The sequence below is a fragment of the Cetorhinus maximus genome, unplaced genomic scaffold (assembly GCF_964194155.1).
Source record: "Cetorhinus maximus unplaced genomic scaffold, sCetMax3.hap1.1 HAP1_SCAFFOLD_306, whole genome shotgun sequence".
In the NCBI taxonomy this organism is placed as follows: domain Eukaryota; kingdom Metazoa; phylum Chordata; class Chondrichthyes; order Lamniformes; family Cetorhinidae; genus Cetorhinus; species Cetorhinus maximus.
The window spans coordinates 3,470-28,732 of record NW_027596259.1 but is presented as its reverse complement, the minus strand read 5'-3'; the positions used below and the strand labels follow the sequence as shown (position 1 = coordinate 28,732).

Below are 25,263 nucleotides of genomic sequence, written 5' to 3'. Positions count from 1 at the left end.
CAGTGAACAGTCCAGAAAACTTAATGCTTCTCAATGCAGATGCTCCTAGATGTGCTGAGCGTTTCTGGCACATTCTGCATTATCTCTGGTGAATGAAAATTGATCATGATTTACACATTAGATTTATTAGTGACTAACTTATATTTATTTCCATCCATTCACAAGTGGAAACATCTTCCACGTGTCCATCCTGTCAAACCCTTTCACTATGTTAAAGTCCTCGGTCAGGTCATCTCTCACTCTCTTCTCCAAACAAAACCTTTGCAAACTGTTGAATCTTTGTTGATTGATATAACTTTCCAATTCTGGCATCATTCCAGTAAATCTGTTTTGCACCTTCCCCAGTGCTTCTCGATCCAATTTAACATATGGAGACAGAGCTAATCTGAGCATCAACATCACTACTGCCCCAAATTCCTGTATGTTGGAAGGATCAGTACGGCAGTGGGAGAGAGGACTGTGGTTTCGAGCTGTTATTCATCATCCTCTATTTGAGAGATTATCTCACTAAAATATTTGAACACTAAGGGAATCAATGGAAATGGGACGGGAAAGTGGAGTTGAACTGAAAGATCATTTAATGGTGGAACAGGCTCAAAGAGTCATATGGTCTATCCCAGCTCCTATTTCTTGTTTTCTTATGAAAATCACTGTGAATCATTTCCATACAAGCACAACAGATGCAGCGCCCGCCCTTCACCTCTTCCCTCCCCACATTCCAGGTCGCCAAACACACTTTCCAGGTGACACAATGAAAAAGATTAGCAACCTGAAACATTCCGTCTGCTTGGTCGACATGAAACTAAACTCATGATTAATTCCTCCTCAATAACAGGGAGTGGATCAATAACACCACTACTGACAGAGCTGATCGATTCCTAAAAGACATAGCTGCTAGACTGGGTCTGTGACAAGTCGTGAGAGAGTCTTCAAGAGGGAAACACATACTTGACCTCATCCTCATCACTCCGTCTGCTGCAGACACACCTGTCCATGACAGCATCAGTAGGAGTCACCTCCTACGAAGTCGTTGTGGAGACGAAGTCCCATCTTCACATTGAGGACGCCCTCCATTGTGAGGTGTGGCATTACCATCGTGCTAAATAACATAGGTTTCGAACAGATCTAGAAACTCAAGGCTGGGCATCCTTGGGGCACTGTGGGCCAACGGCAGCAGCAGAATTGTACTCAATCACAATCTGTAACCTTATGGCCTGGCAAACCTCCCCAACTCTACCAGTACCATCAAGCCAGGGGATCAACCCTGGTTCAATGAAGAGTGCAGGAGGGCATGCCAGGAGCCGCATCTGGCATACACAAAAATGAGATGTCAACCTGGTGAAGCTACAACAAAGGACTACTTGCAGGTCAAACAGTGTAAATGATATGTGACAGACAGAGCTAAGCGATTCCACAACCAATGGATCAGATCTAAGCTCTGCAGTCCAGCCACACCCAGTCGTGAATTGCGGTGGACAATTAAACAACTCACTAGAGGAGGAGGCTCCACAAATATCCCCATCTTCAATAGTACTGAAAACCTGGACTCCAGAACTCGCTGCACCCATAGCCAAGCTGTTCCAGTACACCTACAACACTCGCATCTCCCCAGCAATGTGGAAAATGGCCTGGGTACGTCCTGTACACAAGGCATGATAAACCCAATCAGACCAATTACTGCCCCATCATTCTACTCTCGATCATCAGCAAAGTAATGGAAGGGGTCATCAACAGTGCAATCAAGTGGAACTTGCTTAGCAATAATCAGGTCACTGGTGCTCAATTAGGGTTTTGCCAGGATCACTCAGCTCCTGACCTCATTATGGCCTTCGTTCAAACATGGACAAAACAGTTGAACTCCGGACGTAAGGTCAGAGTATCTGCCCTTGACATCAAGGCAGCATTTGACCGAGTGTGGCATCAAAGAGCCCTAGCAAAACGGGAGTCAATGGAAATGAAGGGGGAAGCTCTCCACTGGTTTGAGTCCTGGGTTGTGGTTGTTGGAGGTCAATCATCTCAACTCAGCACATCGCTGCAGGAGATCCTCAGGATAGTGTCCTCAGCCCAACCATCTTCAGCTGCTTCATCAATGACCTTCCTTCCATCATAAGGTCAGAAGTGGGGATGTTCTCTGATGATTGCACAATGTTCAGCACCATTTGTGACTCCTCAGGTACTGAAACAATCCATGTCCAAATGTACCAAGACCTGCAAAAACTTGGCGGATGGAATATAATTAGGGAATATGTGAGGTTATGCTATTTGACGGGAAGAATAGAGGAGCTGGATATTATTTAAGTGGAGAAAGACTGCAGAAGGCTGCAGCACAGAGGGATTTGGGAGTCCTTGTGCATGAATCCCAAAAAGCTAACATCCAAGTTCAGCAGGGAATAGGGAAGGAAAATGGAATGTTGGTCTTAATTTCAAAGGGAATGGAGTCTAAAAATAGGGAAGTCTTGCCAAAACTATACAAGGCAGCAGTTAGACCGCCCCGAGAATTCTGTGAACAATTTTGGTCCCCTTATCTAAGGAAAGATATTCTGGCACTGGAGGCAGCCCAGAGAAGATTCATTCTGTTGATCCCGGGTATGGAGGGATTTTCTTTTGAGGAGAGGTTGAATAGGTTGGGCCTGTACTCATTGGAGTTCAGAAGAATGAGAGGCGACCTTATTGAAATATATAAGATTCTTCGGGGGCTGGACAGGGCAGATGCTGCGAGGTTGTTTCCCTTTGTGAGAGAGTCTAGGACTAGGGGGCATAATCTCAGTGTTAGGGGGTGCCCATTTAAAAAATAGATGAGGCAGAATTTCTTCTCTCAGAGGGTAGTGAATCTGTGGAATTCTTTACCACAGAGGGCTGTAGAGGCTGGGTCATTAAGTATATTCAAGGCTGAGATAGACATAATTTCAAGTGAAGCAGCATTTTACTTGCATTTCCCCGAACTTAGTCTATTGCATTCGTTGCTCCCAAAGCGGTCTCCTCTACAATGGAGAGACCAAACGCAAACTGGGCGACCGCTTTGCAGAACACCTGCAGTCTGTCCGCAAGAAAGACCCAAACCTCCCTGTCGCTTGCCATTTTAACATTCCACCCTGCTCTCTTGCCCACATGCCTGTCCTTGGCTTGTTGCATTGTTCCAGTGAAGCCCAACGCAAACTGGAGGAACAGCACCTCATCTTCCGACTAGGCACTTTACAGCCTTCCGGGCTGAATATTGAATTCAACAACTTTAGATCTTAAACTCCCTCCCCCCATCCCCACCCCGTTTCTTCCCCCTCCCTTTTGTTTTTTTCAATAATTTATATAGATTTTTCTTTCCCCACCTATTTCCATTATTTTAAAATCTACAACTAATACCTTGTCAGTCTTTCCACCCCACCCCCACTAGAGCTGTACCTTGAGTGTCCTGCCATCCATTCTTAATTAGCACATTTTCTTAGATAATATCACCACTTTCAACACCTCTTTGATCCTTTTGTCTGTGACATCTTTTGATTATCTGCTCCTATCACTGCTTGCTTGTCCCTACAACCACCCCCACCCCTCAACTTCTCTCCCTCCCCACCGCCCGCCTTAAACCAGCTTATATTTCACCCCTCTCCTAACTATACTCAGTTCTGTTGAAGGGTCGTGAGGACTCGAAACGTCAACTCTTTTCTTCTCCGCCAATGCTACCAGACCCGCTGAGTTTTTCCAGGTAATTTTGGTTTTGTTTTATAATTTTAATCTGTGAGGAAATCAAGGTTATGGGGACAAGGCAGGGAAGTGGAGTTGAGGATTATCAGATGAGCCATTATCTCATTGAATGGCGGAGCAGACTCGATGGGCCAAATGGCCAGCTTCTGTTCCTAAATCTTATGGTCTTATGGACAATACCCAGGCTTGGTCTGGCAAGTGGCAAGTAACATTCATGCCACATAAGTGCCAGACTATGACTATCTCCAACAAAAGAGAAGCTAAGCAACTCCCCTTGACATTCAAATGCAATACTACCATTTAATCTCCCATTATCAACATCCTGGGGTTACCATTTACCAGGAACTGAATTGGACCAGCCATATACATAGTCCGGCTACAAGAGCTGGTCAGAGGTGAGGACTCCTGCGGCGAATATCTCACCTCCTGACTCCCCAAAGCCTGTCCACAATCCACAAGGCACAAGTCAGGAGTGTGATGGAACACTCTCTACTTGCCAGGATCAGTGCAGCTCCAAAAACACTCAAGAGCTCAACACCATCTAGGACAAAGCAATGCACTGGTTTGGCATCACATCCACAAACATTTATTCTATCCACCACCAACGCACAGTCGCAGCAGTATCTACCACCTACAAGATGCACTGCAGAAACTCACCAAGGTTCCTGAGGCAGCACCTTCCAAACCCACGATCACTACCATCTAGAAGGACAAGGGCAGCAAACACCTGGGAACACCACCACCTGGAAGTTCCCCTCCAAGACACTCGCCATCCTGGCTTGGAAATATCGTCGTTCCTTCACTGTTACTGGGTCAAAATCCTTGAACTTCCCCCAGCATCTCATGAATGAATTTTTAAAAATCAATTGTGAACACAAAGCTTCCAGCCGGGATTGAACCGGGAACTTTCTCATGTAAAGTAAAGGTGATAATCAGTGCACTAGGGAAATGAGTGTGAATCCCCCCCGGACAGAGGGGAACTGACCATCCATCTCTCGCTCTAATTCCCAAACAGAAAATGCTGCCAAGAATCAGCAAGTCAGGCTGAGTCTGTGGCCGCGCTCACCATCTGAAACCGTCACAATGCCCGGCTGATTGACGGCAGCTCCGGGCCAATAGCAAGAGGGGACGTGCCTGGAGGACCGAGCTGATCCTCCAGCCAATCGGAATGAATGAGGGGCGGGGCCGGGCTGGGAGTGAAGCATGCGCAGTGTGTGTAATGGCGTCTGAGAGAAGCTTCTTTGTCGGATCCGGAATCGGTGAGTGTGTGAATGGCGGGGCGGAGGGAGCGATGGATCCGGCGGGTAGGCGGGGAGGCTTTGAAAACATGTTATGTAAACAGCAATCCCTGAAAAATAACTTTCCGGTCCCCGGGGTAAGCGTTTCCCCATTTGCACCGAGCGAGCCCGCAACTTTCTCCCAGTTACAGACCCGGGGTAACGGCCGCCATCTTTATTAGGGGCAAAGTGCATCAGGGCGCACGCGCCGCCGCCATCTTTATTAGGGGCAAAAGGTCAAAATGTTGCAAAAGCTCAGCAGGTCTGACAGCATCTGTGGAGAGAGAGACAAGAGTTAACGTCTCGGGTCCGTATGACTCTTCTTCAGAGCTAAGGAGAAGTAGAAATATCATGGACTTCACACTGTTTATGATGGGTGAAGCAGGTAGAACAATGATGTTCAGGTCCTGTTGAATCGAGTGAATCTGTCCAATCTTGATGTGATGTTTGGTTTGAATTTCCCGTCTGCAAATCCTCACCAAGGCTCCTTAGGCAGCAGCTCCCAAACCCACGACCACTACCATCTAGAAGGACAAGGGCAGCAGATACATGGGAACACCATCACTTGTAAATTCCCCTCCAAGTCACTCACCATCCTGACGTGGAAATATATCTCCGTTCCATCAATGTCGCTGGGTCAAAATCCTGGAATTCCCTTCCTAACAGCACTGTGGGTGTACCTACACCACATGGACTGCAGCGGTTTAAGAAGGCAGATCCCCACCACCTTCTCAAGGGCAATCAGGCATAGGCAAGAAATGCTGGCGCAGCCAGCGATGCTCCCATCCCATGAATGAATTAAAATAAAATGCTGTAAAAAGGAGATTCCAAAAATTCCATCACTATCCAAGGGCTGGTGCAGGAGGGAGGGCTTTAGATTCCTGGATCAATGGGTCAATTTCTGGGGAAGTTTGGGCCAATACAAGTCTGACAGGTTGTACCTGGGCTGGAACAGGACCAACATCCTTGTGAGGGGGTCGCTAATGCTGTGGGTGGGGGGTTAAATTAACTTAGCAGGGGGATGGGTTACAGAGTGGAGGTATACTAGGCTTGATGCACAGGCAAGTATAGAAGGAAAAAATCAAGTCAGTCTGGAAGGCAGAGCATATATTGTCAAGTTAAGGCACAAGGCAGCATGGCAAGGCTGGATGGCAACTATTTTAATGCAATGAGTCTTGCGAGTAAGGCCGATGAGTTGAGGGTGTTGATGAACACATGGGGATATGATATCATTGCAATAACGGAGACATGGTTGAGGAAGGGGCAGGACTCGCAGCTAAATACTCTGGGGTATGGAATCTTTGGGTGAGATGGGGGTGGGGGTGTAAAACAGGGGGTGGGGTCACAATACTGATCAAGGAGTCAATTACGGCAATAAGGAGGGATGATATCGTAGAAGGTTCCTCAAATGTAGCCATATAGGTAGAACCTAAAAACAAAAAGGGGGTAATCACATTGCTGGGAGTGTACTATAGACCCCCAAACAGACAGTGAGAGATAGAAGGGCAGATATGTAGGCAAATCTCAGAGAAGTGTAAAACTGATAGGGTAATGATAGAAGGGGATTTCAACTTCCCCAATATTAACTGGGATCGACAAAGTGTGAAAGGTTTAGAGGGGGCTGAGTTCTTAAAATGTACCCAAGAGAGCTTTTTAAGCCAGCACATAGGAAGTCCTACGAGTGAGGCAGCAGTCCGAAGCCGGGCAAGTGGTAGGAGTGTCTGTGGGGGAGCATTTCGGTAATAGTAACCATAATTGAGTAAGATTGAACGTAGTTATGGAAAAGGCGAAAGATGATCTGGAAATAAAGATTCTAAATTCGGTGAAGGCGGATTTTAATATGATAAGACAAGATCTGGACAAAGTGGACTGGGAGCAGCTACTTGTAGGAAAATCTACATCAGAGCGGTGGGAGTCATTCAAAAAGGAAATAGAGAGAGTGCAGGGCCGAAAATAAACCAAATTTCATAGGGAACAACAGTTTATACTGCATGAGAAAAGGGTGCTGATTGGTTGGCCAGTCAGTCCTGATTGGTCATTGCTATGGAGAATGTTCCAGGTAGTTATCATCATGTGCTTTTGTTTAATTCAACAAAAGGTGCCATGCCTGGACTTGTTCCTTCTGCCTGCAGAGGACAGGTCCCCGTGTATGAATATATGTAGCTTCTAGCAAATGTAAGTGAGACACTTTATGAGCCTGACTGATAATCTTTGAAATTTGATGTTCTTATGTCTGTCCTGATGAGTACAAGATTAAATGTTTTGACAGAATGTCTCTTTTTTTTAACAATACTCAAGTGCATTAAAGGGGGAAAGTGTGGTAGACAGAGGGAGAGGTATAGGGAGAGAATCTCAGAGCTTGGGGACAAGGGAACTGAAGGCACGGTCACTAATGGTGGAGCGATTAAAATAGGGAATGTACAAGGCCAGAATTAGAGCAGTGTAGATATCTCAGAGGGTTGTGGGTGCTGGAGGAGTTTACAGAGATAGGGAGGGGCGAGGCCATGGAGGGAATTGAAAACAAGGATGAGAATTTTAGAATCAAGTTGTTGCTTGACTGGGAGCCAAGGCAGGTCAGGAAGCAGAGGGGTGTTAGGGGAATGGGCCTCACTGTGAGTGAAGACATGGATAGAAGACTTTTGGATGGTGTTAAGTTTGCAGAGGGTAACGTGGGAGACCAGCCAGGAGTGTGTTGGAATAGTCGAGTCTGGAGGTAACAATGGCAGCGATGAGGATTTCAGCAGCAGATTCACTGAGACAGGGTGAGGTTGGGTGATGTTGCAGAGGTGGAAACAGGCGATCAGAGTGATGACACAGATATGAGGTCAGAAACTCATCTCGAAATCAATTTTAACACCGAGGTTGTGAACAGACTGGTTTAATCTCAGACTGTTCCCAGGGAGAGGGATGGAGTTGGTATCTGGGAAATGGAGATTGGAGCAGGGACTGAAAACAGTGTCTTCAGTCTTCTCAGTATTTAATTGGAGTTAATTAGTCATCAGGAAGAGAAGCAGGAACCAGAATGGGCCATTAGGCTGATCCCACGTTTAACTTAGTTAGAGAGAGAGAGAAGGAAGGAAACCCTGGGAGGTTTGGAGAAACCACCTTCACAATCGCTCATTAAATCTCCACACTGTGAGTTTTCGACACAAGGTTAACATCTGCTATTCTGTACGGTCGGACAGGGGGTTTCAGATTAATGTTTTGTCATGAGTAATGACTGAAGTGAATGATCAAACATATTGTTATCTCCAGTTGTACAAATTTGTTAAAAAGATACAGAAAGAATTGTCCAAAACTCTGGATTTCAGCACAGGGAGGAGGGAGAGTGTGTGGGACGGGGATTTGCAGCTTTGGGGGAACAAGAGAGGAAATAATGTTCCATAGAAACTAGAATTGTCTGTTTTGAATTTCTATCCTGTTCTTACAGTGATGACTTTTATAAACTCCTTTTACAGAGAATTAGAAGGGGATAATTTGCAGATGGGAAACTCAAACCTAACATCACTTCAAGATCTGACAGTCACTCGATTCATCAGGACCTGAGTATCATCGGAATTTGAATGTGAAGGGAGAAATGTTTGTCAGTTCTGTCTGTGGGAAAAGATTTCAAACATCAGTGTGACTGGAAAAGCACCGAGACACACACACCCGAGTGAGAGTGTTCCAGTGAACTGACTGTGGAAAGAGCTTCAACCAGTTACACAGCCTGAAAAAACATCACACCATTCACAGCGGGGAGAAACTGTATCATGTTGTTTGTGTGGATGAGGCTTCAACTGATTATCAGACCTGGAGAGACACAGGGATACCTACACCATGGAGAAACCGTGGAAATGTGAGGACTGTGGGAAGGGATTCAGTTACCCATCTTCGCTGGAAATCCACCGACGTACTCACACTGGAGAGAGACCGTTCACCTGCTCCAAGCGCGGGAAGGGATTCACTTGGTCATCCAGCCTGCTGAGACACCAGAGAGTTCACACTGGGGAGAGGCCATTCACCTGCTCTGAATGTGGGAAGGGATTCACTCAGTCATCCTACCTGCTAATTCACCAGCGGCTTCACACTGGGGAGAAGCCGTTCACCTGCCTTGTATGTGGGAAAGGCTTCACTGGGTCCTCTGACCTGCTGAACCACCAGCGAATTCACACTGAGGAGAGGCCATTCCCCTGTACTTCCTGTGGAAAGAGATTCAGGTCTTGGTCCAACCTCAAAGTACACCAGCGAGTTCACACCGGAGAGAGACCATTCACCTGCTCCGAGTGTGGGAAAGGATTCACTCAGTCATTCAACCTGCAGATACACCAGCGGGTTCACACTGGAGAGAAGCCATTTGCCTGCTCCAAGTGTGGGAAGGGATTCACTCAGTCATCCAACTTGCTGAAACACCAGCGGGTTCACACTGGAGAGAAGCCATTCACCTGTTCCGAGTGTGGGAAGGGATTCACTCAGTCATCCAACCTGCTGAAACACCAGCGAGTTCACAACTGACTGCAGGAGTCCGATTTTGCTGTTATTGCTGCTGTGAATCACATCCAGGACTGAACCATGTTCATTCTGACAGTTGGGGTTTAAAGCCAGCTAGTCTGGGTGTTTTGATGTATAGTACTTTTGAGATGTTAATTAGATAAACATAAGGAAGTTAAAAGGTAAAGTGTAAATTTGCATTTGTTGAATTCAGCATTCAAGAGTGTGAGTAAAACCTTGCACCTAGCTGGGAGACGCCAAGCAATGTGTTTAAATAACTAATAAAATTAGTGGGATGAAAATGTTATTGTTCGAAGATGTGGTGTTAAAAACCTAGGATGCAATGGAAAATTGACATTGAAATGGGAAGCTAGGTATAAACAGAAAGGAATTTGTGTGTGTAGGGCAGAGGCATTTAAAATCTAACCAGCCTGTAAGCCTACAACTGTGTCTGCAAAGGAACCAAATTGAAAGGAACCTCATATTTAATTTGTAAGGTCAAATGTGCTTTGCCTGGTGTCTGGTTAAAGTCTATAGGTTACTGATGCCTTGGTGAAGATTTACCTGGTGTGATTAATTTGGGGATTTGTTTAAAAACTATTATGGTAGTAATTTGTAGACATGTGTATGTGTTTAACTTGTTAAATTAATAAATGATTAATTTAGTTTTATATATAAAAAAACTTTTGAGGCTTAGTGGTCTTATTCCTGAATTCAGAGCTGCATCTCAAACATACCAATTAAAAATATAGGTTATGACAGTTGCTCAAGTTTTCCTCTCGGATTTAAACAACTCAGTCTTTACCAACTGCCGTGTTATAACTCCCAGTGACAGAGAAGGAACAGTGATATATTTCCAAGTCAGGATGGTGAGTGGCTTGGAGGGGAATTTCCAGGTGGTGGTGCTCCCATGTGTCTGCTGCCTTTGCCCTTCTAGATGGTAGTGGTCATGGTTTTGGAAGGTGCTGTCTAAAAAGTCTTGGTAAGCACCTTCTAAACCCAAAAATTAGGGTGTGAACAATTGGAAAAACGATGAGATGCCCTCCCTCAAATATTGGGCGGTCATTCTCCAGTGTGACTGTGTTGCTCTGTCAGTAAATGGGATAACCAACTTCATCTCTTCCCACATCCAGCTGCTGAGTGATCAGTCTGCAGTGTGAGTGATCCACGAGTTTCCAGCTCAGACTGGAATTCAGTCCCTTCCCACATTCAACAACAACTTGCATTGGTATAGCACCTTAACAGTAGTAAAAATGCCCCAAACTGCTTCACAAGAGTGGTAACAGTCCCCACATTAACATGATGGTTTCTTGACAACTCTATGCTCATGTCTCCAACTGAATCTCTAAAAGACTGCTGTAATTTCCATACGAGAAACAGGAATGCACAGATTTTACTGACATAAACCAGTGGCTCTGAGAAATGTTCTATAACATTGCGTAACAACCTTATGGTTGGAAAACCACAGATCCTCTGACTCAGTATGATCCATGCCTTGGTTGACCTGCTAGGAATATAAAATGAACAGCAATTGTTTGTCTATTTCATGTCAGTGACATCACACACATTTATTTTAGTCCAATGTCTCAGAGCTGATTGTCTCCCAGACAAATTTCTTCCAACAATCTTAATAACAACTCTTACCTGTCTTCCAGTTTGTTTCTATTACTCCTGCATTCAACCATTCCCATTCTCATTTCCATGGATACTTCTCACTGGTATTGTCACTATTATTTTCTTCTCTTTACTGATTCTAAATCTGTTTCCTATCTGCTTTATGTCTCTCCATTCTGACTATTCAGGCATTGTTCCCAAAGTTGGTAAGGATATAAAATGTGTCAAGCAGCATGGTATATATACTGTATCTGCTGTGTGCCTGCCAATTTCACCAGTCCCTCTATGTCCTCCTGACATTTGTTACTATCTTCCTCACTGTTTCCTGTATTTCTCAGTTTTGTGTCATGTGCAAATTTGAAATTCTGCCCGTATCTCCATGTCCAGGTCAGTAACATATATCAAAGAGATCAGCAGTGCCAACACGAGACCCTGGGGTCACACTGCTGTAAACTCCCATCCATTCTGAAAAACAAACTTTTCTGCTTCCTGTCCCTGAGCCAATTTTATACCCAGGCTGAAACTCATGGGTTTCAGCTTTGCTGACAAGGCATTGTGTGGTACCATATTAAACATCATTTGAATGCCCATGTAAAAGGTATCAACACCACTCCCCTCATACACCCTCCCATTACTTCACCAAGTTGGTCAAAAATTATTTGTCTTTAACAAATCCATTGATTTTTTTCATTTATTAATCCATGCTTTTCCAAGTGTCAATTGATTTTCTCCTGGATTGTTGTCTCCAACCTTTCCCCACCACTGATATGAAGCTGATTGTCCTGGAATTGCTGTGTTTTTGAACAGGGGTGTAACATTTACAATCTGTCAGTCCTTTGACACCACTACTATATAAGGAGGATTGGAAGATTGTGACCAGAGCCTCCACAAGTTCCATGTGAAGGATGCTGTCTCTGACAGTGCAGCAGTCCCTCAATGTTACCCTGGAGTGTCAGCCTAGATAATGTGCTCAGGTTTATTAATATTTCCTCTTGTTATTGATGTGGGTCATTAAGAAACAATGGACTCTTAGGATGTCATCCAGTCCCAGTGTGATGATGTCATGAAGACTATTAAATACCAGCCTAGTGGTGAAAGCAGTTTTGTTCCAGATGGCAGCAAGTCCATTACTGATAGATCAGCAAATGGAATTAATGGGTAAGAAAATGAGGCAGCTGATGAACATCAGGAATATTGTGGTGAATTATGAAGATGAACAACATGTCGAGTACACATGTCCTATCTCCCGGCACACTGTCCCCGTCTCCTGACACATTGTCGCCGTTTCTAAATTTTTCCAGTTTGGATAAAAGGTCACTGACCTGAAACATGCATTCGGTTTCCATCTCCACAGAAGCTGTTTGACCTGCTGAGAGTTTCCAACATTTTCTGTTTTGAGCTCGGATTTCCTGCACCTGCAGTATCTTGTTTCAGGGTCACAGTGGATCAGTTTTCCCTGAATTATCGTTCCCTGTTTAAAGGTGAAGAAGGAGTTTTTAAAGAATGAGACAATAACTGTCCCCCTGTTCGACATGAAACTAAACTCACTGTTAATTTCCTCCTCAGTAACAATTGTAAACACAAAGCTTCCAGCCGGGATTGAACCGGGGACTTTCTCATGTAAAGTAAAGGTGATAATCAGTGCACTAGGGAAATGAGTGTGAATCCCCCCCGGACAGAGGGGAACTGACCATCCATCTCTAGCTCTAATTCCCAAACAGAAAATGCTGCCAAGAATCAGCAAGTCAGGCTGAGTCTGTGGCCGCTCTCACCATCTGTAACCGTCACAATGCCCGGCTGATTGACGGCAGCTCCGAACCAATAGGAAGAAGGGGGCGGGACTGGAGGACCGAGCGGGAGCGGTTGGTCCTCCAAACAATCGGAGTGAAAGAGGGGCGGGGCTCGAGAGCTGACGCCCCGCGCAAGCGCAGTGTCGTTATACCTGAAGCCCGGGGACTGCGGGAGCTGAAGGAGGAAGGAGGCGGGAAAGGGTAAGTAACAGCCGAGTGCAGGAGAGAAATGGAGTCAGTGTGGACTCGGAAACTTTATAAACACCCGGTGCAGGCCTCCGGACCCGAATTAGAAACTTTAGGTCCAGTGTTTGTGCTAAAACGACAAATGAGACTCTTCAGGTCTCAGGCCCGGGTTAACGGCCGCCATCTTTATAGGGGGAAATGTGCAGCAGGGCGCATGCGCGGTCATCCTGGTCTAGGTAGCAGGAGGAAAGAATGTTGTTCATTTCTATCCTGGACTGACAGGGATGGATTTTGGAAACTCCTTTTCCAGGGGGTTAGAAGGGGAGGACTTACATACAGCAAACTCAAACCAGGAGTAATATTTGTTTCTTCTGAATATTTAATCCTGAACCTACAGTGATGATTTTTTTTTACAGGATTTTTGAAGATCTGGAATTTGAGGCAGGAAACACCAACCAAATCTGACAGAGTCACTTAGTTCATCATATCCTGAACATCAATGGATTTTGAACATGGAAGGAAAAAGCAGTGTTCACAGTGGGGAGAAACTGTACACGTGTTCTGTGTGTGGACAAGGCTTCAGCCAATCATCTGGCCTGTTGAGGCATAAGCACAGTCACAACAGGGGGAAACCGTGGAAATGTGGGGACTGTGGGAAGGGATTCAGAACCCCTTCGGAGCTGGAAATTCATCAGCGCAGTCACACCGGGGAGAGGCCATTCACCTGCTCTGAGTGTGGGAAGGGATTCATTCACTCATCCACCCTGCTGACACACCAGCGAGTTCACACTGGGGAGAGGCTGTTCACCTGCTCCAAGTGTGGGAAAGGATTCACCCGATCATCCAACCTGCTGAGACACCAGCAGGTTCACACAGGGGAGACACCATTCACCTGCTCCAAATGTGGGAAGAGATTCACTCGGTCATCCACCCTGCTGCAACACCAGCAAGTTCATGCTGGGGAGAGGCCATTTACCTGCCCTGAGTGCGGAAAGGGATTCACTACCTCATCTACCTTGTCGAAACACCAGCGAGTTCACACTGGAGAGTTCGCCTGCCCTGAGTGTGGGAATGCATTCACTGATTCATCCACCCCACAGAAACACCAGCAAGTTCACACTGGGGAGAGACCTTTTCAATGTCCAGACTGCGAAATGTGTTTTAAGAGTTCCGGAGAGCTAATATCTCATCAACGTGTTCACACTGATGAGAGACCGTTCAGGTGCTCCCTGTGTGGGACTGGGTTCAGGTGGTCATCTCAACTCACTGTGCACCAGCGAACTCACACTGGGGAGAGACCATTCCCCTGCTCCGAGTGTGGGAAAGGATTCACCCAGTCATTTAACCTGCTGAGACACCAGCATGTTCATACTGCTGAGAGACCTTTTAAATGCCCAGACTGCGGAAATTGCTTTAAACGTCCCAGGGAATTGATATCCCATCGACGTGTTCACACTGACGAGAGACCATTCAAGTGCTCTCAGTGTGGGGCTGGGTTCAGGCATTCATCTCACCTCACTGTACATCAGCGTACTCACACTGGGGAGAGACCATTCACCTGCTCCAAGTGTGGGAAGGGATTCACTCAGTCATCTCACCTGCTGACACACCAACGAGTTCACAAGCAACAACAGTAATTGGATTTTGCTCTTACTCACATCCAGGACTGAATCCCATGTTCATTGGGGTCTGCTTCGGCTGATGTTAATAAACTCCAGCACAATTATAGGTGTTAATATTATGAATAAAAGTGAAATAAATAAGTTTTATGTTCAACAGACAGTGTTGAGCCTCTTTAATATCTCTAACGCAAGTTAGTTCCTTTTGAAGGGCTCTCCCTCTCGCCTGTCTCCTCCACCCTCAACAACAAGTGTGAGGAGCTCATGGAGCTTCTTTGGCACTAAGATTGAGACAATCCAATCAGCTGCTTCTGCTGCTTCCCTCCCACTAGCCCACTGAGACATACTGTCTCTTAACTCCCCCCTTGTCTGAGCCTTGAACCCACATCTTTCTCTATCCAGCCTCCACATACTCAGCAAGTTCAGACTGCAGAGAGAGGTTTAAATGCTTAGATGTATCAAGAGCTTTAAAAACCCACATTCACTGATGTTTCACCATTGCATTCACTCCGGTTCCACTCCATTCACCTGCTCTCACTGCGGGTAGAGGTTCAGGTGATTGTCCATCCTGCTGCAACACCAGTGAGTTCACACTGGGGAGAGGTTATCCACCTGCTCCATGTGTGGGGAGGGATTCACTGATTCATCTAACCTGTTGGCACATCAGTGAGTTCACACTCATCAAAGATCTTTTAAACGTCTGGATTGTGGGAAGTGTTATAAAGGTTCTCTGGAGCTGACGTGCTATCAACATGTTCACACTGACAAGAGACCGTTCAGGTGCTCTCGCTGTGGGACTGGGTTCAGGTGATCATGTGAACTCAGTATCTACCAGTGCACTCACACTGGGGAGAGACTGTTCACCTGTTCCATGTGTGGGAGAGATTCACTCAGTCATCCCACTTGACTCCACATCAACCTGTTCATTCTGATAAGAAACCGTTTCAAAGTTCTGCCTGTGAAAGAGATTTTAAACCAAAGTAGATGCTCTGAAACACAAACACATTCAACCTCACCATCCCTGGGTTTGTCCTGTCCCAGATGCAGGACAGACCCAGCAGAGGTGGCAGGACAGTGATATACAGTCGGGAGGGAGTTGCCCTGGGAGTCCTCAACACCAACTCCGGACCCCATGAAGTCTTGTGGCATCAGGTCAAACATGGCCAAGGAGAGCTCCTGCTGATTCCCATGTACCGCACTCCCTCAGCTGATGAATCAGTGCTCCTCCATGTTGAACACCACTTGGATGAAGCACTGAGGGTGGCAAGGGTGCAGAATGTACTCTGAGTGGGGGACTTCAATGTCCATCACCAAGAGTGGCTCGGTAGCCCCACTACACACTGAGCTGGGCAAGTCCGAAAGGACATAGCTGCTAGACTGGGTCTGTGGCTGGTGCTAAGTGAACCAACAGGAGGGAAAAACATACATCATCACCAACCTGCCTCCTGCAGAGGCATTTGTCCATGACAGTACCTGTAAGAGTAACCACCACACAGCCCTTGTGGAGATGAAGTCCCATCTTCACATTGAGGATACCCTCCATCGTGTTGTGTGGCACTATCACCATGCTAAATAGAATAGATTTCAAACAGACTGGGCAGCCATGAAGTGCTGTGGGCCATCAGCAGCAGCAGCAATGTACTGAATCACAATCTGTAACCTCATGGCCCGGCATAACTCCCACTCTAACATTGTCATAGAGCCAGGGAATCAACCCTGGTTCAATGAAGAGTGCAGGAGGGCATGCCAGGAGCAGCATCGAGCATACCTAAAAATAAGGTGGTGAAGCTATAACACAGGACTACTTGCATGCCAAACAGCTTATGCAGCAAGTGATAGGCAAAGCTAGGCAAACCCACAACCAATGGATCAGATCTAAGCTCTGCAGTCCTGTCACATCCAGGAGGGGGACATTAATAGTGTTGTTAAGCGGCACTTGCTCAGCAATAACCTGCTCATTGATGCTCAGTTTAGGTTCCGCCAGGTCCACTTAGCTCCTGTCCTCATTACAGCCTTGGTTCAAACATGGGGAAAAGAGCTGAGCTCCAGAGATGAGGTGAGAGTGACTGTCCTTGGCATCATGGCAGCATTTGACCAAGTGTGGCATCAATGAGCCCTAGCAAAACTGGAGTAAATGGAATGAGGGTGAAAACTCTCTGCTGTTTGGAGTCATACCTAGCACAATGGGAGATTATTGCCATTGTTGAAGGTAAGTCATCTCAGCCCCAGAACATAACTGCAGGAGTTCCTTAGGATAATGTCCTCGGCTAAACCAATGCTTCATCAATGACCTTCCTTCCATCATAAGGTCAGAAGTGGGGATGTTCGCTGATGATTGCACAATGTTCCACACCATTCGTGGCTCCTCAGATGCTGAAGCAGTCCATGTCCAAATGCCACAAGACCAGGAGAATATCCAGGCTTGGGCTGAGAAGTGGCAAGTAACATTCGTGCCAGACAAGTGCCAGGCAATGATCATCTCCAACAAGAGAGAATACAACCATCACCCTTTGGTGTTCAATGGCATTATCATCACTGAGTCCACCACTTGAGGGTAACTTGACCAGAGACTGATCTGGAATCGCCAAATAAATACTGTGGCTGCAAGTCCAGGTCAGAGGCTAGGAACCCTGTGACAAGTAACTCACCAGCGAATTCACACTGAGGAGAAGCCATTCAGCTGCACTTCCTGTGGAAAGAGGTTCAGGTATTCAGGCAACCTCACAGCCCACCAGCGAGTTCACACTGGAGAGAGGCCGTTCACTTGCAGGAAGGGATTCCATTGGTTATCCAGCTGCTGAGACACCAGCAGGGGTAGGGGTTGGATTCTGCTGTTATTGCTGGTCTTAATCACATGCAAGACTGATAGTCTGACTGTATTTGGTCTGTTTGTGTTGATGTTATCAACCCTATAACTGGCTGGAGTTTTATACTCTGGGTATGTCATTGATTTTCATGGCCGCATTGTTGCTTTCTGAAAGCACCATTTGTGATCTCGCCCCTTAATTCAGGAATTCTCGACAGGAACTTGGTTTCAATAAAGTTATGAACTTGTAATTCAATCATAAATTCATCTTTAGTGCAAACTCTACAATTCAGTGTCTGAGAGGTTCCACTGATGAACATTTCCAATTAGAAAGTGCTGATTATTCCTTGCTGACAATTCTTACTGACTTGCACATTCTTCACGGTGATACCTTCATTATAGAGACATATAGGAACATAAGACTTAGGAGCAGGAGGAGGCCATTCAGCTCTTTGAGTTTGCTTCAGCCTTCAATTAGATCATGGCTGATCTGGTTGTGGTATCAACTCTACTTTCCTGTCTGTCCCCCATAATCCTTGACTCTGTTGTTTATCAATAATCTGTCTAACTCAGCTCTGAATACATTCAATGACCCAGCCCCCACTGCTTTCTGTAGAAAATAATTCTACATAACAATGACCCTTTGAGAGAAGGGTCTTTGATTTCTCATCAACTCCGTCTTAAATTGTAGACCACATATTTTTAAACTGTGTCCCCTCGTTCTAGTGTGTCCCACAAGCTGAACCATCCTCCTGCTATCTACCCTATCAAATCCCCTCAGGATTTGAAGAAGAGTCATACAGACTCGAAACTTTATCTCTGTCTTTCTCCCAACGGATGCTGTCAGACCTGCTGAGTTTTGTGAGCATTTTTTGTTTTTGTGCCCTTAGGATTTTATCTGTTTCAATATGATCACCCCTCATTTTTCTAAACTCCAATGGGTAAAGGTCAAATTTTCTTCAGAAGATTCAGGGATGAGTTGAGTGAACCTTCGCTGAATGTTTTCAATGCAATTATATCTATTTCTAATAAGGAGACCACAGCTGTACACAATATTCCAAATGTGGTCTCATCAAGGCCCTGTACAGCTGCTGTAAAACTTCCCTACTTTTATATTGGTGAAACTTAATTATCAAGGAACATAAACAAAATAGTGAAATATTTACAGGTACATCGACAAAAGCTTCATCAAACAACATTGATATTGATGGATCTTGGAATTTGCTGAGTTCAATCGTTTCTGACCCAGCAGCAGCAACATTTGGTAAAGGTGGTACCCACAACAAAGACTGGCTTGAGACCTACTCAGCAGAGATGAATCTGACATTGAAGCAAAAAGCAAAGTCTACCTGATTACAACATAAACCCAACAGCTAGAGCATTGTGTAATTAGCTGAGACAGTTGTATAAAAGACAGGGAGATACTGTGTAAATAAACACTGGATCAGCCAACGTAAAGAAACCCAAACTGCCTGTGACAATGGAAATCTACGTGCTGTGTATGATGGGATCAGGAGGGTGCTTGGCCCGACCATCACCAAAGTTGCCCCTGAAATAAGCAGATGGCGAAGTTCTCACTGACAGAAGTAAATAGATATCCACTGGGTTGAACACGACGGACATACATCTCCCAGTCTCTGTTTGACTGTCTCTTGCAGCTTCCTGCAAGGTTGAGTTGGACGAGGAACCCTCATCACCTGAGCTCGAAAAGGCCATTGATTGTTTAGCAAGCGGAAAGACACTCAGCAAGGATGGAATTCCAGCTGAAATGCCCCAACCCGGAAAGTCCCATCCACTGTCACAGCTCATTACCTCCTCCTCCTCTGTTGGGAGGTAGGATCATTCCACATGACACGAATGATGCAAAGATCCTCACATTATACAAAAACAAGAGTGACAGAGGAGATTGTCACATTTACAGGGACATCTCACTCCTCAGCGTCACAGGGACGACCTTCACTAGGGTCAGGCTTGAAAGACTTCATCTACTTGCAGACCGAGTGTATCCAGAAGCACAGTGCAGTTTCTGTGCTGGCAGATCTACAGTGAACATGATCTTCTCCATTCTCCAGCTCCAACAGAAGTTTACAATTGGGATTGAATATAAAATGCTGCCAGCTTCTGTGCTGAGAAAAGTGAAAGGTTATAATTACTGAGTGAAAGTAAACCTTTAAGTATGAATTACAAAGAACTTGTACAATTGTAAAAGGCATCGAAAAGTTGGATTCCCTAAAGATAAGCTTCAGCCTTGAGGTTATGATGTGGAGCTCACAAGCTGTGGGACACTCCACCCTCTTTAACTCTTTTTAGTCTCAGAAAGTTGAAGTTTTTGTTTATTTGTGAAAGGAAACTTTTCCAGTTCTACTTTTCTTCAGTTTTTTTTGCACTTATTTGGAAAGATGCCTGAAGAAAAGCTGAGAAAAAAGCAAAAGATTTTAAAAGCAGATTAAAATGGTGTTTGGTTCATCTTTGACCTGAAAATAAAGTTATGTAAAGTTGACACAATTGTGCATATTTGTGAATGTTTGATCCACCCTTTTGCAAAGAAGCAGAGAAGTTAACCCTTTCCATTGACAGTACGTTGACAATTTAAACTGCAGACTTTGCCACGTTAAAGATTTGGCTTCATTCCATTTGTTATCTTTCAAGGTAAAGTGCTTGAGAACGGGAGATATGGGAGTTACCTCCAAACTGATTGCAACTACTTCTGTCTCTGATCTTCAAACAGTATTCTGAAAATTGAATTAATCATTGAGGTTTCTCTAGGGCTCATGAATGAGATAGAATTGTCATTAATGGGATGCCCCACTTAGAATAAAATCACAGTACAAACTTGGAATTGAAATAACTTATCCTGGGTGTTGCTCAATCGAATAAATCAATCCTCGAGGGAGATACTGGTGCAGTGGTAATGTCACTGGAGTAATAATCTCTCTAGGGACATGGGCTCAAATCCCAACATAGCAGCTGGTGGAATTTAACTTAAATTAATTGATTCTAGGAAATGATCTCAGCTACCATCTGCTTCACTAATGTCCTCAGAAAGAAATCTGCCATCCTCATCTGGTCTGGCCTACATGTGGTTGCTGCTTAACTTCCCTAGCAAGGCATTCAGTTCAATTAGGTAACAAATGCTGACCTTGATGAAAATGAAAGAATAAAGAAAATCTGGCATCCATGGGCATTACAGTGACAGTCAGGAAAGTGTCGATGAAGCTATCCTTCTCTTGGACAGGCTCGTATCCTTGACCCTGAACTTCTGAAGAAAATGTCATTTGTCAGTCTGGCCACTTCCTGAGGCATTTCACCTCATCTCCACCATGGATTTATTGCCAGTTATTTTAAGGCTGTGTTTGCTGCCAATGCCGCACATGCACTGTTTCTCCACCATGTTCACTGTTTCACAGACTGTCACCCTGAATCTGTGAAAAAGGAAATGAACAGAAACTTTGACTGCACCCGGACACATCCCGGGTTCTGAAGAGACAGGGACATTCCCTCTGTTTATTGCAGAGAGTGGGGAAGGGGCCATGTCTAGCGCAGGTTTGGATTTGTGAGTGAAAGACCTTTCTCTCTGAAATCTGCAGAGATTACAACAGGTAAGAGAGGGTCAAATATGGGACATTTTATCACTGGCTGGCACTGCCCCTGATTGCGAGATTAATACTGTGTTTGTCTCTGATACAATATCAGTCAGAGATGAGACTGCATCTTCTGTCTCTCCAGTAGAGGTTTTCTAGGTGAAACCAGGCTTTACAGGGTTTTCTGGAACCGATACTTTGTCTGACCATCTGTGACTCAGCCCTGACTCATTCTGAAACTGTCTCTCACTCCATACTCTCTATTTCTCCTCCCTTGTGCTGTGTAACAAAGTGGGAAGCTGCTGTTTCTGAAGGATACACATGTTTCTATTTAGAGGCTTTCTGACAGACTGGGAGCAGCAGAGTGACATCTGCATGGACCACTGAGCATGTGCAGACAGATATTTTACATTGACAGGAGACACAGTGTTATTTTAAAGCTGTGATCAGCGGTTACCAACCATCCTGCCAATCAAAACTACTTCTCCCTATGTGGAGGGAAACTCCTCAAAAATGTCCACATTTCAATTAAATCACCTCTTAACTTTCTCTGCTCAAAATAGAATAATCCCAGTCTCTCCACAGAACTGAAACCCCTTATCCCTGATACTATTCTGGGAAATTTTCCCCACACCTTCTCCAAGGCCTTGACATCTTTCCTAAAGTGTGGTGCTCAGAATTGAACACAATATTTCAGCTGAGGAATAATCATTGATTTGTAAAGATTCAGGATAACTTTCATGCTTTTGTTCTCCATGTCTCCATGAATAAACTGAGGACCCCATTAGCTTTTTATTAAACAGCTTGATCAACTTGTCCTGTCACATATAAATATTTGTGTACATACACTCTTAAGTCACCCTGTTGCTGCACTCTGTTAAAAATTGTACCATTTACTTTATTCTGCTTCTCCTCATTCTTCCTTCCAAAATACATCATTGACTGTGAATCACTTTGGGATTTTCTGAGGGTGTGAAAGATGATAAATGAACACAAGAAATTTCTTTCTCTTCTGCAGCTGATTTAAAGTTGCAGATTTTGCTCCGAAGATTAAATTGGGATCGATATTCAAAGTTAACTATTTAACTGCAGAAACAACGTCAGCTGGGAGTCAGTAAATTTAGAGGAAAGATCCCAGACAGCGGCTCTGCAAGGTACACTGCAGGCCCGACAGCTCAATCAGCTCCACTCTCAGCTCAGGAGAGCTCAACAACTCCACATCCTGTCCACAGGGGAGTTCTCCTGGTGCAGTGGGACCAACATTCGTGTTTTAACGAACACCACCAAATAAAACTGGATTAATCAGTTAGTCTGATTGCTGTTTGTGGAATCTTACTGTGCACAAACTGGCTGTCATGAAACAGAAACAACTTGTATTTATAAAACACGTTTAATGTAACAAAATGTGTCAAGGTGCTTCACAGGACTCTCATAAAGAAACATTTGACATCGAGTGACATGGGGAGATATTCGGGTCAATGGGCAGAACCTTGATTGGAGAGGCAGATATTAACAAGCATCTTTAATCAGGAGAGAGAGCTGGAGGGGCTGGGGAGGTTTAGGGAGGAAATTCCAGGACTTTGCACCTAGGCACAGCCGATGATGGAGTAATTAAAATCAGGGATGCTAAAGAGTACGGAATGAGATAGCACAGATATCTCAGAGGGTTGTGCGACTGGGAGTTACAGAGATAGGGAGGGATAATGCCATGAAGGGATTTGTAAACAAGGTTACGAATTTTAAAATTGAACAGGAGCCAATTTAGGTCAATGGCTACAGGGGTGAACGGTGAACGGGACTTGATGTGAGAAGGTTCATGGGCAGCAGAGTTTTTGATGATCTCATGTTTCTGTGTGGGGATGGGGTGAATGTGAGGGGCCGGCTAGGAATGTATTGGAATTTTCAAGTCTAAAGGTAACACGGACATGGATGAGGGTTTGAGCAGCAGATGAGCTGGGGGTGGGGTGGAGACAGGCGACGTTATGGAGATTGAAATATCTGGTGTTAGTGATGGTGTGGATATGTGGTCAGAAACTCATCTTGGGGTCAAATAAAAGACCAAGATTGTGAACAGTGTGGTTCAACCTCAGACAGTTCGCAGGGAGAGGGATGGACTCGGTAGTTAGGGAACGGAATTTGTAATGGTGACTAAAAAAAATGATTCTGGTCTTCCCAATTTTTAATTGGAGGAAATTTCTGCTCATCCAGTTCCGGATGTAGGATAAGCAGTTTGATAATTTAGTAACAGTGGAGGAATGGAGAGGGATGGTGGTGAGGTAGAGCTGGGTGTTGTCAGTGTACATGTGAAAACTAACACGGTGCTTTTGGATGATGTCACCGAGTGGCAGCATGTAGATGAGAAATAGGAGGGGCCAAGGATAGATCCTCGGGGGACACCGAGTACAAGGACTTTGGAGAGGAAAGGGAGGTTGAAGATGGGGCGGTAGTTTGAAAAGATGGTCAGGTCAAAAGTTTATTTTTAGAATGGGTGATGACGATAGATTTGATGATGAGATGGACATTACCAGAAGAGAGAGAGACATTAACAATATCAGCTAACATGGGGAAGTTGGATAATCAGCAGTTTGGTGAGAATAAGGTCGAGGGAGCAGAAGGAGGGCCTCATGGACAAGATGAGCACTGAGAGGGTATGAGGGGAGATGGGAGAGAAACTGGAGAAAGATGTGAGTTCAGGGCTCAGACAAGAAGGAACCTTAGAGACAGTTTGGCCCAGTTGGCTAGTGGAAGGGAGGGAAGCAGCAGAGGCAGCTGATCAGATTGTCTCAATCTTAGTGAAAAAGAAGCTCCATGAGCTCCTCTCACTTGTTGTTGGAGATGACAGGGGAGAAGGAGAGTATTGGAGATATTAAAAAGATTCAACACACATTGTATTTCACACCAAGTTGATTTAATTGATTTGTATCGACAATATTAGCCTCTATAACTGGGCTGAAGTTTATTAACATCAGCAGAAACAGACCCCAATGAACATGGTTCCAGCCAGGATGTGATTAACTACAATGATTGGATTTTGCTGTTACTTGTCAACTTGCTGGTGTCTCAGCAGCACAAATGACTGAGTGAATTGCTTCCCACACACAGACCAGCTGACTGGTCTCTCCTCAGTGTGAACTCGGTGGTGTTTCAGTGGGTAGGTTCAATTGATGAATCCCTTCCTACAGTCAGGGCAAGTGAGCAGCCCCTTCTCCAGTGTGAATTTGCTGGTGTCTCAGCAGGTTGGATGACTGAGTGAATCCCTTCCCACACATGGAACAGATGAGCGGCCTCTCCCCGGTGTGACTGCGCTGATGTACAATGAGGTCAGATGATCGCCTGAACCCAGTCCTGCAGTGAGAGCACCTGAACGGTCTCTCGTCAGTGTGAACACGTTGATGCAAGATCAGGTCCTGGTAACTTTTATAGCACTACCCGCAGACTGAGCATGTAAACTGTCTCTGGTCTGAGTGAACCAGCCAATGTCTCAGTAGGTGGGATGACCTAGTGAATCCTTTCCTACACTCAGAGCAGGTGTACGGTCTCTCCCCAGTGTGAACTCGCTGGTGTGTCAGCAGGTCGAATGATCGAGTGAATCCCTTGCCACATTTTGAGCAGGTGAATGGTCTCTCCCCATTGTGAATTTGCTGGTGTGTCTGCAGGTTGGTTGAACTAATAAATCCCATCCCACACTCAGAGCAGGTGAACGGTCTCTCCCCAGTGTGAACTCGCTGGTGTGTCAGCAGAGTGGATGACTGAGTAAATCCCTTCCCACACTCAGGGCAGGTGAATGGCTTCTCCCCAGTGTGAGTGCATCGATGAGTTTGCAGGTCAGACGGGTAATTGAATCCCTTCCCACAGTCCCCGCACTTACACGGTTTCTCCCCAGCGTGAGCAGCACTTTCTGCTTCCATGTTCAAAGGCTGATAATATTCAGGTCCTGATGAATCAAGTGACTCTCTCAGGTCTTGGTGTGAGTTTCCCGACAGCAAATCCTCCCCTTCAAATATCCTGTGAAATTGATTTAAAACAGAAAAAATGGAGTGAGAGAGAACCCACAAAAACACAAAGGCAGGTTGTGAAATTGAGCTGAATGAATCTGGGAATTTGTGGGGCCGGCACGAGGAAAAAGTGACCATGAAAACTGCTGGATTGTCATAAAAACCCAACTGGTTCACTAATGTCCTTCAGGGAAGGGAACCTGCCACCCAGTCTGGGCCTACACAAGAT

The 25,263-nt window shown here is 45.2% G+C and overlaps 2 pseudogenes across 1 annotated transcript in view; one reads left to right on the top strand and one right to left on the bottom strand.

The window, feature by feature from the left end:
* Positions 1-14,803, top strand: part of LOC144673181 (uncharacterized) — an 85,676-nt pseudogene extending 70,873 nt beyond the window's left edge. The window contains exons 4-6 of the transcript XR_013574269.1: positions 8,698-9,455; positions 10,454-10,599; positions 13,479-14,803. The product of XR_013574269.1 is annotated as an uncharacterized LOC144673181 (transcript). The remainder of the gene's footprint in view (positions 1-8,697; positions 9,456-10,453; positions 10,600-13,478) is intronic.
* Positions 14,804-24,221: 9,418 nt separating this feature from the next.
* On the bottom strand, positions 24,222-24,947 carry LOC144673173 (uncharacterized; annotated as a pseudogene).
* Positions 24,948-25,263: the final 316 nt, after the last annotated feature.